The sequence below is a fragment of the Sphaeramia orbicularis genome, unplaced genomic scaffold, assembly GCF_902148855.1.
Source record: "Sphaeramia orbicularis unplaced genomic scaffold, fSphaOr1.1, whole genome shotgun sequence".
NCBI lineage: Eukaryota > Metazoa > Chordata > Actinopteri > Kurtiformes > Apogonidae > Sphaeramia > Sphaeramia orbicularis.
In genome coordinates, this window is record NW_021941546.1 from 3,421 (window position 1) to 15,800 (window position 12,380).

At 41.3% G+C, this 12,380-nt stretch overlaps 1 long non-coding RNA gene across 4 annotated transcripts; it reads right to left on the bottom strand.

Annotated features, from left to right (window-relative positions):
- Window positions 1-631: 631 nt before the first annotated feature.
- On the bottom strand, window positions 632-11,678 carry LOC115416071 (uncharacterized). Of its 4 annotated transcripts, XR_003934913.1 has the most exons (3): window positions 10,811-11,678; window positions 9,015-9,223; window positions 632-1,487 (listed from the first exon to the last, which is right to left on the bottom strand). It is a non-coding gene; the product is annotated as an uncharacterized LOC115416071 (long non-coding RNA). The 4 variants fall into 4 exon arrangements; XR_003934915.1 differs by lacking the exon at window positions 9,015-9,223; XR_003934912.1 differs by lacking the exon at window positions 10,811-11,678 and having other exon boundaries at window positions 9,015-10,800.
- Window positions 11,679-12,380: the final 702 nt, after the last annotated feature.

Consider the following 12,380-nt stretch of genomic DNA (forward strand, 5'->3'; position numbering starts at 1 on the left):
AGTAAATCTGCAGTGGTTCTTCTGTGTGGGTTCTTCTGCTGTTCTTATTGGACTGTAGATCAGATTGGTCTGGATGTGGAACCCACACTAACATGAGTTCCACAGCCTGGACTGTAGAATTTAGACACTTTGGAAATTCATTTGTTATATGTTAATTCTAGATTTTTGCTAAATTTGAGATTTTTTTGTTTTTTGTTTAATTCAATATATTTTTTTGGCTTCAGTAATTTTTTACTTAATTGAAGATTTTTGGGGTTCTTTTGCTAAATTTAAGTTTTTTTTTTGTTTTTTTTTTTTTGCTCAATTCAATTTTTTTTTTCCTTTATTCAAGCTAAATGTTTTTATGCTTAATTCAATTCTAGACTGTGGAATTTTTTTTGCACTTTGTATATTGATTTGTTATTTGTTAATTCAAGATTTTTTGCTAAATTTGATGTTTTTTTTTTTTTTTTTTTTTTTTTTTTCTTCAATATAATTTTTTTGGCTTATTTCAAGATTTTTTTTTTTTTTTTATTGAAGATTTTTCTTGCTAAATTTAAGATTTTTTTGCTTAATTCAAGATTTTTTTTTTTACTTAATTTAATTTTTTTGCTTAATTCAATTTTTTTTTCCTTAATTCAAGCTATTATAATTTTTTTTTTTTTTTTTTTTTTGCTTAAGTCAATGCAAGACAGTGGAATTTCTTGCACTTTGTAAAATCATTAGTTATTTTGTTAATTCAAGATTTTTTGCAAAATTTTATGGTTGTTTTTTTTTTTTTTTTTTCTCGCTTGATTCAAGATAAAAAAAAAAAATTGGCTTAATTCAAGATGTTTTTTTACTTAATTGAAGTTTGTTTGTTTGTTTTTTCTTCATTAAATTCAAGACTCTGGATCTTTTTTTGCACTTATTAAATTCATCCCAGGGGCTGGATTGGAAGCTTTGGGGGGGGGGGGGGCACATTTGGCCCCTGGGCCACATGTTTGACACCCCTGGTTTCACAGCTCTACAAGTGAATGTGGGATGAGGCTCCATTTTGGATTGGACTGCAGCTGTTTCAGCTGAAGCTCATGTGTCAGTTTCAGGATGTGCCACGCAGGTAGAGCCGGTCCGACCAATCACTGCCAGACAACACAACAAAAGGGGGCGGGAACAAGGAAATACGGCCCTGCAGGACCGACCGGTGGAACCATCAACTGACGGCTGTTCTTGAACTGTGGGTGTGTGTGTGGGGGGGGGGGGGCATCATATAAAGAAAAAAAAACAGGAACAGGGAAGTGAGTAAAGACATAAAAGCTCAGAGCTGAACTGAAGGACCTGACAGCGCTGCTACAGTTACAGTTACAGTTACAGTTACAGACTTGGACTCTGGTCTGCGGTGGTTTTAGAATATTCTGAGCGTTCCAAACCTGTTGGGGGTGGGGCCGTTTGTGAACAGGTCCCACTTTCCTGGTTCGTCTGGTTTTCAAGGACATGAAGAGAACAGCAGCACCATCCAACACGGACTCCTGCAGAGTTGAACACAAACACAAGAAAAAAAGAAGAAGAAGTTTAGTGTGTGTGTGTGTGTGTGTGTGTGTGTGTGTGTGTGTGTGTGTGTGTGTGAGATAATGTAACTCTGATGGTGGTTTTAACCACCAAGGTTATTATCATCAATGAAAATGAACCAAATGACCAAAACTAGAATAGAAAAAACATTTTCGTTAACTGAAATAAATAAAAACTAGAATTAAAAGAAAAAACGTAACTAACTGAAACTGTATTGTGTATTTATAAAACTAACAAACAGATGAAAATTCTGGATCCAATTCCCTTGGTTTTGGTCTTTGTCAATGTCAGATTGATGTTAAATGGATTTCTTTGTCTCTCAGTTTTCTGTGCTGTCTCCATACGACACTAGACGGTCCGTCACTTGGATTTATTTAAATATGACAGCGAAGAAAATAAAAGGTATGACAAAATTAAAATGAATATTAAAACTAAACTAAAACAAGAAAAGCAGTCGGAGAGCGCAGACCTCCATGAAGACAGATCAAATGCTGATATGGAGGAGGTTCATTTGAGTTTTTGTTTTTCTTTATTGTTTCTATCTTATTTGTTATTATTTAATTGTGTTTTATTAAATCATGTTTCTTTGAATCATCCTAAAAACACTTTTTTTCTGTCTGAGGCAAATGTTCGTTCCTTTGGAAACTAGAAGAATTAGAAACATTTGTGATAGAACATTAGATCCTGTTGGATCAAAGACAAATGTGTTTAGTGTTTGTGCAGATTTCTGCTGGAATTCAGTTCTTCAAGGAAATAATCATTTAAAAAAAGAAACAAAAATTGGCCTTTTTAACAGTGTCGTGATATATCGTGATATATCGTGATCCTAGTATTGTGATTTGTATCGTATCGGCAGATTCTTGCCAATTCACCCCCTCTAGTGGTCAGTGGTGACAGTAACAGACTGCTAACAGGTTTAGTTTGTGTAAATATGTCGATGTCGTGACAGAAAAGTCGGTTCCATGCTGCGACCGGAGAAGAACGTCATCACCCAGGAAACATCGTTACCAGACAGTGTTAGAACAACAGTCGTTACAATCCAGCACTGTCGGGTAAGATGGACCCTGAACGACACTTCTGATGAGGATGATGATCCGGGACTGATGCTAACACAAGGCTAAGCTAATGCTAATGCTGCTGATGCTGCTCCAGTACTGACACTAACCCAAGGCTAGGCTAAGCTAATGCTAATGAATGCTAATGCTGCTGCTCCAGTACTGACGCTAACCCAAGGCTAGGCTAACATAAGCTAGGAGATCTGTGTGCTAATGCTGCTGCTCCAGTACTGATGCTAACAGAAGGCTAAGCTAATGCTAATGAATGCTAACGCTGCTGTACACAGATGACTATCATCATCATTACCAGGCAGTATTAGAGAAAAGGGATGCTATCCAATGCTGCCTCGTAAGATGGAGATAATCGCCCAGAAAACTGTAAACACTGTAAAGAACGGACGATAAAGCGTGTGGAAGTGGATCAAACTCCTGTGGATGAAAAACACTGAACAGAATCTGACACGCCTTTGTTTGAACAGAAGGGAACTCGTGTGTAGTCAGAATGACTCGACAAAAAAACCTTCCCTTCCACAGATGGAACAGCAGGAGTCTGAAACAGGTTCCACATTCAGTCTGATTTCATCTAAAAGAAGAACAGAATCAGCTGGAAAGAATGACAACTGCACATTTAGGTCTGTGCTTAAGTGGAAAAAAAACCCATTAAATTATGAAAATATTTACATTTATAAACTATTCAAACAAAAAAGATGTGAAGAACCTGAAAAAAATGACATTTCTTCAGAAAAATCTGCAAATTTAACAATATTCGGCTTTTTTTAAGTTTTAATTCAAGATTTTTTTTTTTTTTTTACTTAACTGAAGATTATTGTTATTTTTGCTTAATTCAAAAAATTTTTTGCTAAATTTAAGATTTTTTTTTTTTTTTTTGCTTAATTTTAAGAATTTTGTTTGGGTTTTTTTGCTCAATTCAAGTTTGTTTTTTTTTTTTTTTGCTTAATTTAAGATTTTTATTTTTTTTTTACTTGAAGTTTTTTTTGTTTGTTTGCTAATTCAAGAGTTTTTCCTAAATTCAAGCTGATTTTTTTTTTTTTTTTTTTTTTTTGCTTAATTCAAGATTTTTTTTTGCTCAATTGAAGATTTTTTTTGTGTGTGTGTGTGTAATTCAAGATTGTTTCCTTAATTCAAGATTTTATTTTTTTTGCTTAATTCAATATTTTTAGCTTAATTCAAGATGTTTTTGTTTAATTTAAGATTTTTTTTTACTTAATTGACGATTTTTTTTTTTTTTTTTTTGCTTAATTCAATTCAAGACTGTGGAATTTTTGCACTTCGCAAATTCATTTTTTATTCGTTAATTCTAGATTTTTTTATTTTTTTTTTGTGCTAAATTTTAGGCTTTTTTGCTTAATTCAATATAGATTTTTTGGCTCAATTCAAGATTTTTTTTTTTTTTTTGCTCAATTCAGTTTTGTTTTGTTTTGTTTTGCTTTTTACATATATGGAGTTCAGGTGTTTGTGGTGGTGGGGGGGGGGGGTCCAGGTCTGTACTGGTGCTTTTGCGGTCGTCCTGGCTGTCACAGCAGACTGGGCTGCAGTGGTGGTTAATGATTGGCCCAAACCTGTTCCGACCGGTCGAACTCTATTCCGCGGTGACGCTGGAAGAGGATTACTGATTTAAACAACACATGACGTCTACTACAATATGACACGGAGGTAAAAAAAACAGACTCCAGCCTGTTCCCCTGAGGCTGTGCTTGTGTTCGGGGTTTGGGTTTGACTTTCTAATAAAACTGGTTTTAACTGATATTGAAATGAAAGGCAGACCTGAAACTGCATTTCCCTCCTTTTTTTGGTGTTTTTTTCCGTCGGCGGAGCTGTCGGGCCGTTTGTCTTTGTGTTTGCTGAGGTGATGAAAGGCCGATGGAATGCTGCAGAGCTCGACCTGAGCCGGAGCTGAGCAGAAGGTCAAACAGAGCCAGAAAAGGCAGGAGTTGAACCCGACAACAGCCGTTAACCCACAGCTCCAAACGGAGTTCAGACTGCAGCCACAGCAGAACAGATGAAGAAGCACTAGTTGAACCCAACAACCACATTATTCCCAGTATTCCCAGTATTCCCACACCTTCCACCTACCACTGACTGAACTACAATCACAACCAAGGGTCGAACAGTTTGACAGTTTTCATTCTAGTTTAGTTTGATTTAGTTTGGACTTCTTTATTCCACTAATTCAGTTAGTTTGAATTTGTTTTTAGAGCAGGTTTGATAGTTTGTAATAGTTTCCGTTCTTTTCTAAATGCTTAGTTTTAGTTTTGTCGTATCTTTTATCTCGTCTCTGTGTTTCCAGGTAGTGTGGGGTCTACAGCTGCAACCCATTAATCGATTAGGTGCTTTAAGTGAATGCAAAAATTCACGATTTGATTAATCAACTCAGATTGATTGAAGGGAAATATTCTATGCCAGTTTTCCTGAATTGAAGCTTCTTTGTGCGTCACAATAAGCGTCCGTGTGAAACACAACAGTGGAACCAATGTTTAACAGCAGAGAAATGAAGGAAACAAAGCTGAAGATTCAGGACAATTAACTGTGGTTGATTTTTTTTGGATCACTTTGAGTCAATTAATGGTTTCAACTCTAATGGAGATGAAAAGATGACTCTAAACCACAAGTGACAGACCGTTCAATATCGTATGGTGCCGCTAGCTAAAATTGCTAGAGCAAAATAAATCGATTTTGTATCAATCTGACGTTGACAAAGACGAAAACGAAGGGAATTTGATCCATAGTTTTTATCCATTTTAGTTTTGTAAACACACAATACAGTTTCAGTTAGTTATGTTTTTGTTTTTAATTACAGTTTTTGTCGACAGTGTTGTTATAATTCTAGTTCTGGTCATTTTGTTAGTTTTCATTAATGATAACTTTGGTCACAACCACAGCATTAGTTGAGCGTTCCATTAGAACAGGAGAACAGTCTGTTATTCCATCAGTTTGAACCTCACTAGTCACTTTAGTGCTAATCAAGGTTCCAGTAGTTTTACATTTGTCATTCTAGTTTAGTTTGATTTAGTTTGGACTTTTTTTTTTCTCTAATTCAGTGTTTTTGAGTTCATTTTTAGAGCAGGTTTGATCGTTTTTATTCTAAAGTCTATATTCCATCCTTTTTTCACCTAAATAGTCGCTGTAGTGTTAATGTCTTCCATGGCTGTTCTGTAGAATTGTGCGACAGGTCGCTTACAGTCAACACTTCCCCTTTTTTTTCAACACACACTGGATTGTTGAGTGGATTTGTTCCAACCCGAAGATTTCAACCACTGAAATTCAGCCTCAGACTGAAATCTGACAAAGTCCCAGTTTTTTCTGGAAAATCAGTGAAACTTTAAAAGGTTTTGATTTGAAAAGAGCAGACTTCCAGTCATCCTGCAAGCAATGCGAAAGTAGAGCAAGAGAGAGGGGGAGGGAGTGAAAGAAAGAAAAGAAAGAAAGAAAAGAGAGTGTAAGGGAAGGAAAAGTTCAGGGAAAAGAAGGTGGAGGAGGAAAACTGAGAATGCACCTGTAACCTTACCGTCATGAAAGGAACCCCCAGGAAAGAATTTAACAAAACCAAAGAAAGGCAAGGGGGGGGGGGGGGCGGGGGTGAAAAAAAAAAAGAAAAGATGTTGAATTTCCAGCTCTGCGGCCTGAGACGCTCCTCTGCCTCCAGTTCAGTTCAGTTCAGGCCCAAGAAATGAGGAAAACTGAAGCAGAGCTGAAGTTCTGACCAGGGTTTAGTTAATGATCAGCATTTATAAACCAGAGAGGGAAGAACAGAACACAAGGAAGAGAGGAAAAGAGAGAGAGAGAGAGAGAGAGAGAGAGAGAAAGAAAGAAAGCATTATAAACCAGGGGTGGAGGAAGATTCTGAGGAAGAACAGAACAAAAGAAAGAGAGGAAAACAGAAAAAAACCTTTTAAAGTTTCACTGATTTTCCAGAAAAAACTGGGACTTTGTCAGATTTCAGTCTGAGGCTGAATTTCAGTGGTTGAAATCTTCGGGTTGGAACAAATCCACTCAACAATCCAGTGTGTGTTGAAAAAAAAAGGGGAAGTGTTGACTGTAAGCGACCTGTCGCACAATTCTACAGAACAGCCATGGAAGACATTAACACTACAGCGACTATTTAGGTGAAAAAAGGATGGAATATAGACTTTAGAATAAAAACGATCAAACCTGCTCTAAAAATGAACTCAAAAACACTGAATTAGAGAAAAAAAAAGTCCAAACTAAATCAAACTAAACTAGAATGACAAATGTAAAACTACTGGAACCTTGATTAGCACTAAAGTGACTAGTGAGGTTCAAACTGATGGAATAACAGACTGTTCTCCTGTTCTAATGGAACGCTCAACTAATGCTGTGGTTGTGACCAAAGTTATCATTAATGAAAACTAACAAAATGACCAGAACTAGAATTATAACAACACTGTCGACAAAAACTGTAATTAAAAACAAAAACATAACTAACTGAAACTGTATTGTGTGTTTACAAAACTAAAATGGATAAAAACTATGGATCAAATTCCCTTCGAAAAGTGTCATGAGATCAGTTTAGTTTGGATTTGGAGTCAGATAAATAACATTAGACTGAATGAAAGAAACACACACACACACACACACACACACACACACACACACACACACACACACCCAGTGCTGACAGAATTGTTGCAGCTCATCCACACACACTCAGTTTTACCTGTTCAGTGAACCAGCACCTGTGGACTGAGACAGCAGACAGTCCAAGAACTGCACCTGCAGCCATCTGTCTGTATCTGTCCTCTGATTCCTTCCTTCCTCTCCTCTCCTCCTCTCCTCTCCTTCCTCTCCTCTCCTCTCCTCTCCTCCTCTCCTTCCTCTCCTCTCCTCCTCTCCTTCCTCTCCTCTCCTCTCCTCTCCTCCTCTCCTTCCTCTCCTCTCCTCCTCTCCTCTCCTCTCCTCCTCTCCTTCCTCTCCTCTCCTCTCCTCTCCTCCTCTCCTTCCTCTCCTCTCCTCCTCTCCTTCCTCTCCTCTCCTCTCCTCTCCTCCTCTCCTTCCTCTCCTCTCCTCCTCTCCTCTCCTCTCCTCCTCTCCTTCCTCTCCTCTCCTCTCCTCCTCTCCTCTCCTCCTCTCCTCTCCTCCTCTCCTTCCTCTCCTCTCCTCCTCTCCTCCTCTCTCCTCTCCCCTCTCCTCCTCTCCTCCTCTCTCCTCTCCTCCTCTCCTCCTCTCCTCCTCTCTCCTCTCCTCCTCTGTTCTGTCGTTCCTCAGGTGTGTTCAGGTAACTCTGCCTCTGTCCATCCCTCTGTCCTCTCCTTCCTCTCCTCTCCTCCTCTCCTCCTCTCCTCTCCTTCCTCTCCTCTCCTCTCCTCCTCTCCTCTCCTCTCTCCTCTCCTCCTCTCCTTCCTCTCCTCTCCTCCTCTCCTTCCTCTCCTCTCCTCTCCTCCTCTCCTCTCCTCTCTCCTCTCCTCCTCTCCTCCTCTCTCCTCTCCTCCTCTCCTTCCTCTCCTCTCCTCTCCTCCTCTCCTCTCCTCTCTCCTCCTCTCTCCTCTCCTTCCTCTCCTCTCCTCTCCTCCTCTCCTCCTCTCTCCTCTCCTCCTCTCCTCTCCTCCTCTCCTCCTCTGTTCTGTCGTTCCTCAGGTGTGTTCAGGTAACTCTGCCTCTGTCCATCCCTCTGTCCTCTCCTTCCTCTCCTCTCCTCTCCTCCTCTCTCCTCTCCTCCTCTCCTCCTCTCCTCTCCTCTCTCCTCCTCTGTTCTGTCGTTCCTCAGGTGTGTTCAGGTAACTCTGCCTCTGTCCATCCCTCTGTCCTCTCCTTCCTCTCCTCTCCTCTCCTCCTCTCCTCCTCTCTCCTCTCCTCCCTCTCCTCCTCTCCTCTCCTCTCTCCTCCTCTGTTCTGTCGTTCCTCAGGTGTGTTCAGGTAACTCTGCCTCTGTCCATCCCTCTGTCCTCTCCTTCCTCTCCTCTCCTCTCCTCCTCTCCTCCTCTCTCCTCTCCTCCTCTCCTCCTCTCCTCTCTCCTCCTCTGTTCTGTCGTTCCTCAGGTGTGTTCAGGTAACTCTGCCTCTGTCCATCCCTCTGTCCTCTCCTTCCTCTCCTCTCCTCCTCTCCTCCTCCTCTCCTCTCCTCCTCTCCTCCTCTCCTCTCTCCTCCTCTGTTCTGTCGTTCCTCAGGTGTGTTCAGGTAACTCTGCCTCTGTCCATCCCTCTGTCCTCTCCTTCCTCTCCTCTCCTCTCCTCTCCTCCTCTCCTCCTCTCTCCTCTCCTCCTCTCCTCCTCTCCTCTCTCCTCCTCTGTTCTGTCGTTCTTCAGGTGTGTTCAGGTAACTCTGCCTCCGCTCTGGAATGTGACTCCTCTAAAACTAACCCGATAGCTAAACTGGCCCTTAATCAATAGTCTGTGTCTTTGTGTGAAAACAAAGGCTAAGGGAAACCCTAACCTTTACTTAACTTAAGTCCAGACCTTATCTCCTGTCCTGGGCCTCGGGCCTCAGTTCGACCCCAGGACCTGATCCTAAAAACAGTCTGGGTCTGGGTCCAGGTCCGGGTCCGGGTCCAGGTCCAGGTCCAGGTCCACCGCCTGCAGCCGCTGCACTGGTTCTAAATGTACATGAAGAAACACCAGGTTCTGTGGCTCCGCCCCCTCTCACCTTTAGGGTCCGCCCTCTTTTCCTGTTTTGAATATTTCAAATGAAGGATGAAAATATTCACCTGATTTGTTAATGGAAAGCAAAACAGATTTTTTTTTCCTTCTCTCTACACACGGAAATATTACTGAGCATTTTTTTCAGAGTCAAAAGTGTTTTCCTCAAAGAGAATACATTTTTGCTCTAAATTGAATAAATTTGGCTCTAGATTGAGTTTGGAGAGCTCTACCCAAAGAGTAACATTTAATTCTTTTTAGAGAGGGGCCAAATGTTATCTGGGTAGAGTAACAGCATTTTCTTCAATTTGAGTCAATTTTGCTCTGACAAATTTCTTGTGTATGATAATTCACTTTGGCTCCTCGTTCTGCAAAATGTATTAAATTAAAATATGTAAGAAAAAGGTCAAAATTTGGGAAATAAAAGCTGTCGTCATCAGCAAATAATGTAAGATAATGTGCTCTAGCTTTGACAATAATGTACAAAATCCATCTTTGAGTGAGCTAATTCAAAGTTGCCAAAAACAGGAAAAAAGAGGAAATTGTTTTCTAAGTTTGAAGTTAAATACGATGTTGATGAAAAGAGGATTTTTTATTTATTTATTTTTTATTCAAAGTTGCCAAAAACATGAAAAAAGAGGAAATTGTTTTATATATAATAGATATAATGTGCTATAGCTTTTACAATGATGTACAAAATCCAACTTTGAAAGAGTTAATTCAAAGTTGCCTAAAAAAGAGGACATAGTTTTCTAAGTTTGAAGTTAATTGAATGTTAATGAAAAGAGTTTTTTGTCTGTTTGATTGTCTTTTTTTATTAAATTAATTCAATTCAGTCGCATTTGCCTAACCATGGCAGCTCCTTTGTTGCAGTCCCACCTCTGTTCTTTAAACATTAGCTTAGCATTAGGCCCATAAACTGATCCCCTCTGTGTTCTTTAAACATTAGCTTAGCATTAGGCCCATAAACCGGTCCCCTCTGAACCTGGGTCAGGCTTTAACTTTAACCCCCCCACCCACCCACCCCCCCACCCTCGGACACCGTCGCAGACACCGCTTCCCTTTCATGTTCATTCACTGACTCTACTTTTAAAGTCGGTCCACTGTTTCATCTGACTTCCTGTTGAAACTGGGCTCATAGTTTTCCGCCCCGTCGTCGTCGTCGCCGTTCGCTGGCTGAGCGACCGGCGCTCACGTGACTCACATCTATTCAAGTCTATGAAAGAAATGAACAAATGTTTCCTTTCCACCAATCACAGTCGTCCACCTCGCTCTGCGGTCGTCACTCTACAGTTTTTCTGAACCGTCGACATTTTCCCTCCACTTTCCCTTCTTCTTCTTCGACCCTCATCTTCTTCTTAAACATATCCCTAAAACAGGTTAAACACGTAATAACGTACAAAAACACCGATAAATCCAACTATCTAGACTTGGAGCCAAACCTCCGAGGCACAGAAAACACACAAGCAGACATTTTAAATCCTAACCACTTGTCGTTTCCTTTTTTTTTTTTTTCTAAAGAATCTTGCTGATATTTAGTTCGATAAAGGCAGCAGAGTAAAGTCGGAACATGTTAGCGTAATAAAAGTGCAGATAGTATCTTAGTAATAACTCACCCAGGCTTCGCACTTCAACAGGTTGTTCAGAAAAAGTTACCGCAGAAGTCGACGTACTGTGACGCTCGACACTAAACGGCAACTGAAACGGGTTCAGAAGTTCGTGAAGCTGTTCGGTACTTCGGTACTTGTGCAGATGCGTCCCGGTAAACGTCATTTGGAGTGGAACAGACGCAGTCGGAGTGCATCTGCGTCTCCTCTGACACGTCTGGCAGTTTGCCTTTACCTGCCCCGACTGGTCCGTCCGGTTTAGGAATGAGCGTTGGCTTCTATTGTCTCCTCTTCTTTCTCTCCGGTTAAATGGAGCTGGAATTTGATACGCGTTATTTTCAGCTTCCCGTCGAAACTGCCCTTAGACCCTCCTAAATATCGGCACGCAATCGCCCCATGGCTTTGGCGCGATGACCTAATTTGTTTGCCGCACATTTCCTGATCCTAGCCGACCGACAAACAAACGTCCTTTAAGTTTAACTACAACCGTCGCCCGGCAACAGATCACGATGACAGCTCGAGTCTTAAAAGACGGAGAAGGAAGACAAAGAATTTACCCGGTCTGTTTTTTCTTCTTTTCCAGGTGTGGTCATCGAGCCAGAAACCCGAGACAACAGGCATCATTGTATGCGGGCTCTGGTCGCCTCGTCGGCTGCTTCTTCCTCTTTTTCTGCTGAAGGACGGTCGACCTCTGGAGTGGCGGTTTAAGAAGGTGTGTTAAAAAAAAGGCCGTCCCTGCAGCTCCACGCGAACCCTGGAACCGAACCGACAACCGACGACGCACCGGCCGAGGCGCGTCCTCGTCCGCCTTCCCGCCGCCCGACGACAACTTGTTTTTTTTTTTGCTGCTGTTCTTGTCTGCGTTGTTGGTCGGTTAAGCTCCTGAAGACGACAGAGGCTGAATTTGTAAAGGGCTTGGTTTACATGTAGCCTGCCCCCCCCACCCCTCCCTTGCCCCCCCTCCCCCTCCCTACTTCCCCCACAGGTGTAATTTTCAGGTCACAGCCAATCTCCTTAGCCTCTGGCAGTCACAGGTGTGTCCGCCGCGCTGTCTTCAGCCAATGGCGGATCAGACCCATCCTTCCCCCCACCCTCTGACTCCCAGCTCACCCCCCCCATACCCCCCCACCACCCAGCCACCCCCCAAGGTACCTTGTTGTGTGTTTTTTATGATGTCAGCTCCAGCTTCTGTGGGAACGACCTCCTCTGTTCCTATTCCAATGCAGACAACAGCTCAAACCACCATCATCCTCCAACTGCCGTCCACGCCCTTCCTGTCCGAAGCGAAAAACACTGAAGAAATAAACCATGAGGCTCCAACACCACGAGCGCTGGAAGAGCCCAGAAGTGGAGTTTACGCAAAAAATTTGAATAATGAGCAATGAAAACTTGAGGGTATTAAACTGAAATACTTGATTTGAATGGAATGAAAATTTTAAGTCCAACGCATGAAACAGCAAATGAATTTAACTGAAAATGTGTCGCAACCAAGGTTCAAATAGTTTTGGATTTTTCATTCTAGTTTAGTTTGATTTAGTTTGGACTTTTTTTTCTCTAATTCAGTTTGTTTTAATTCGTT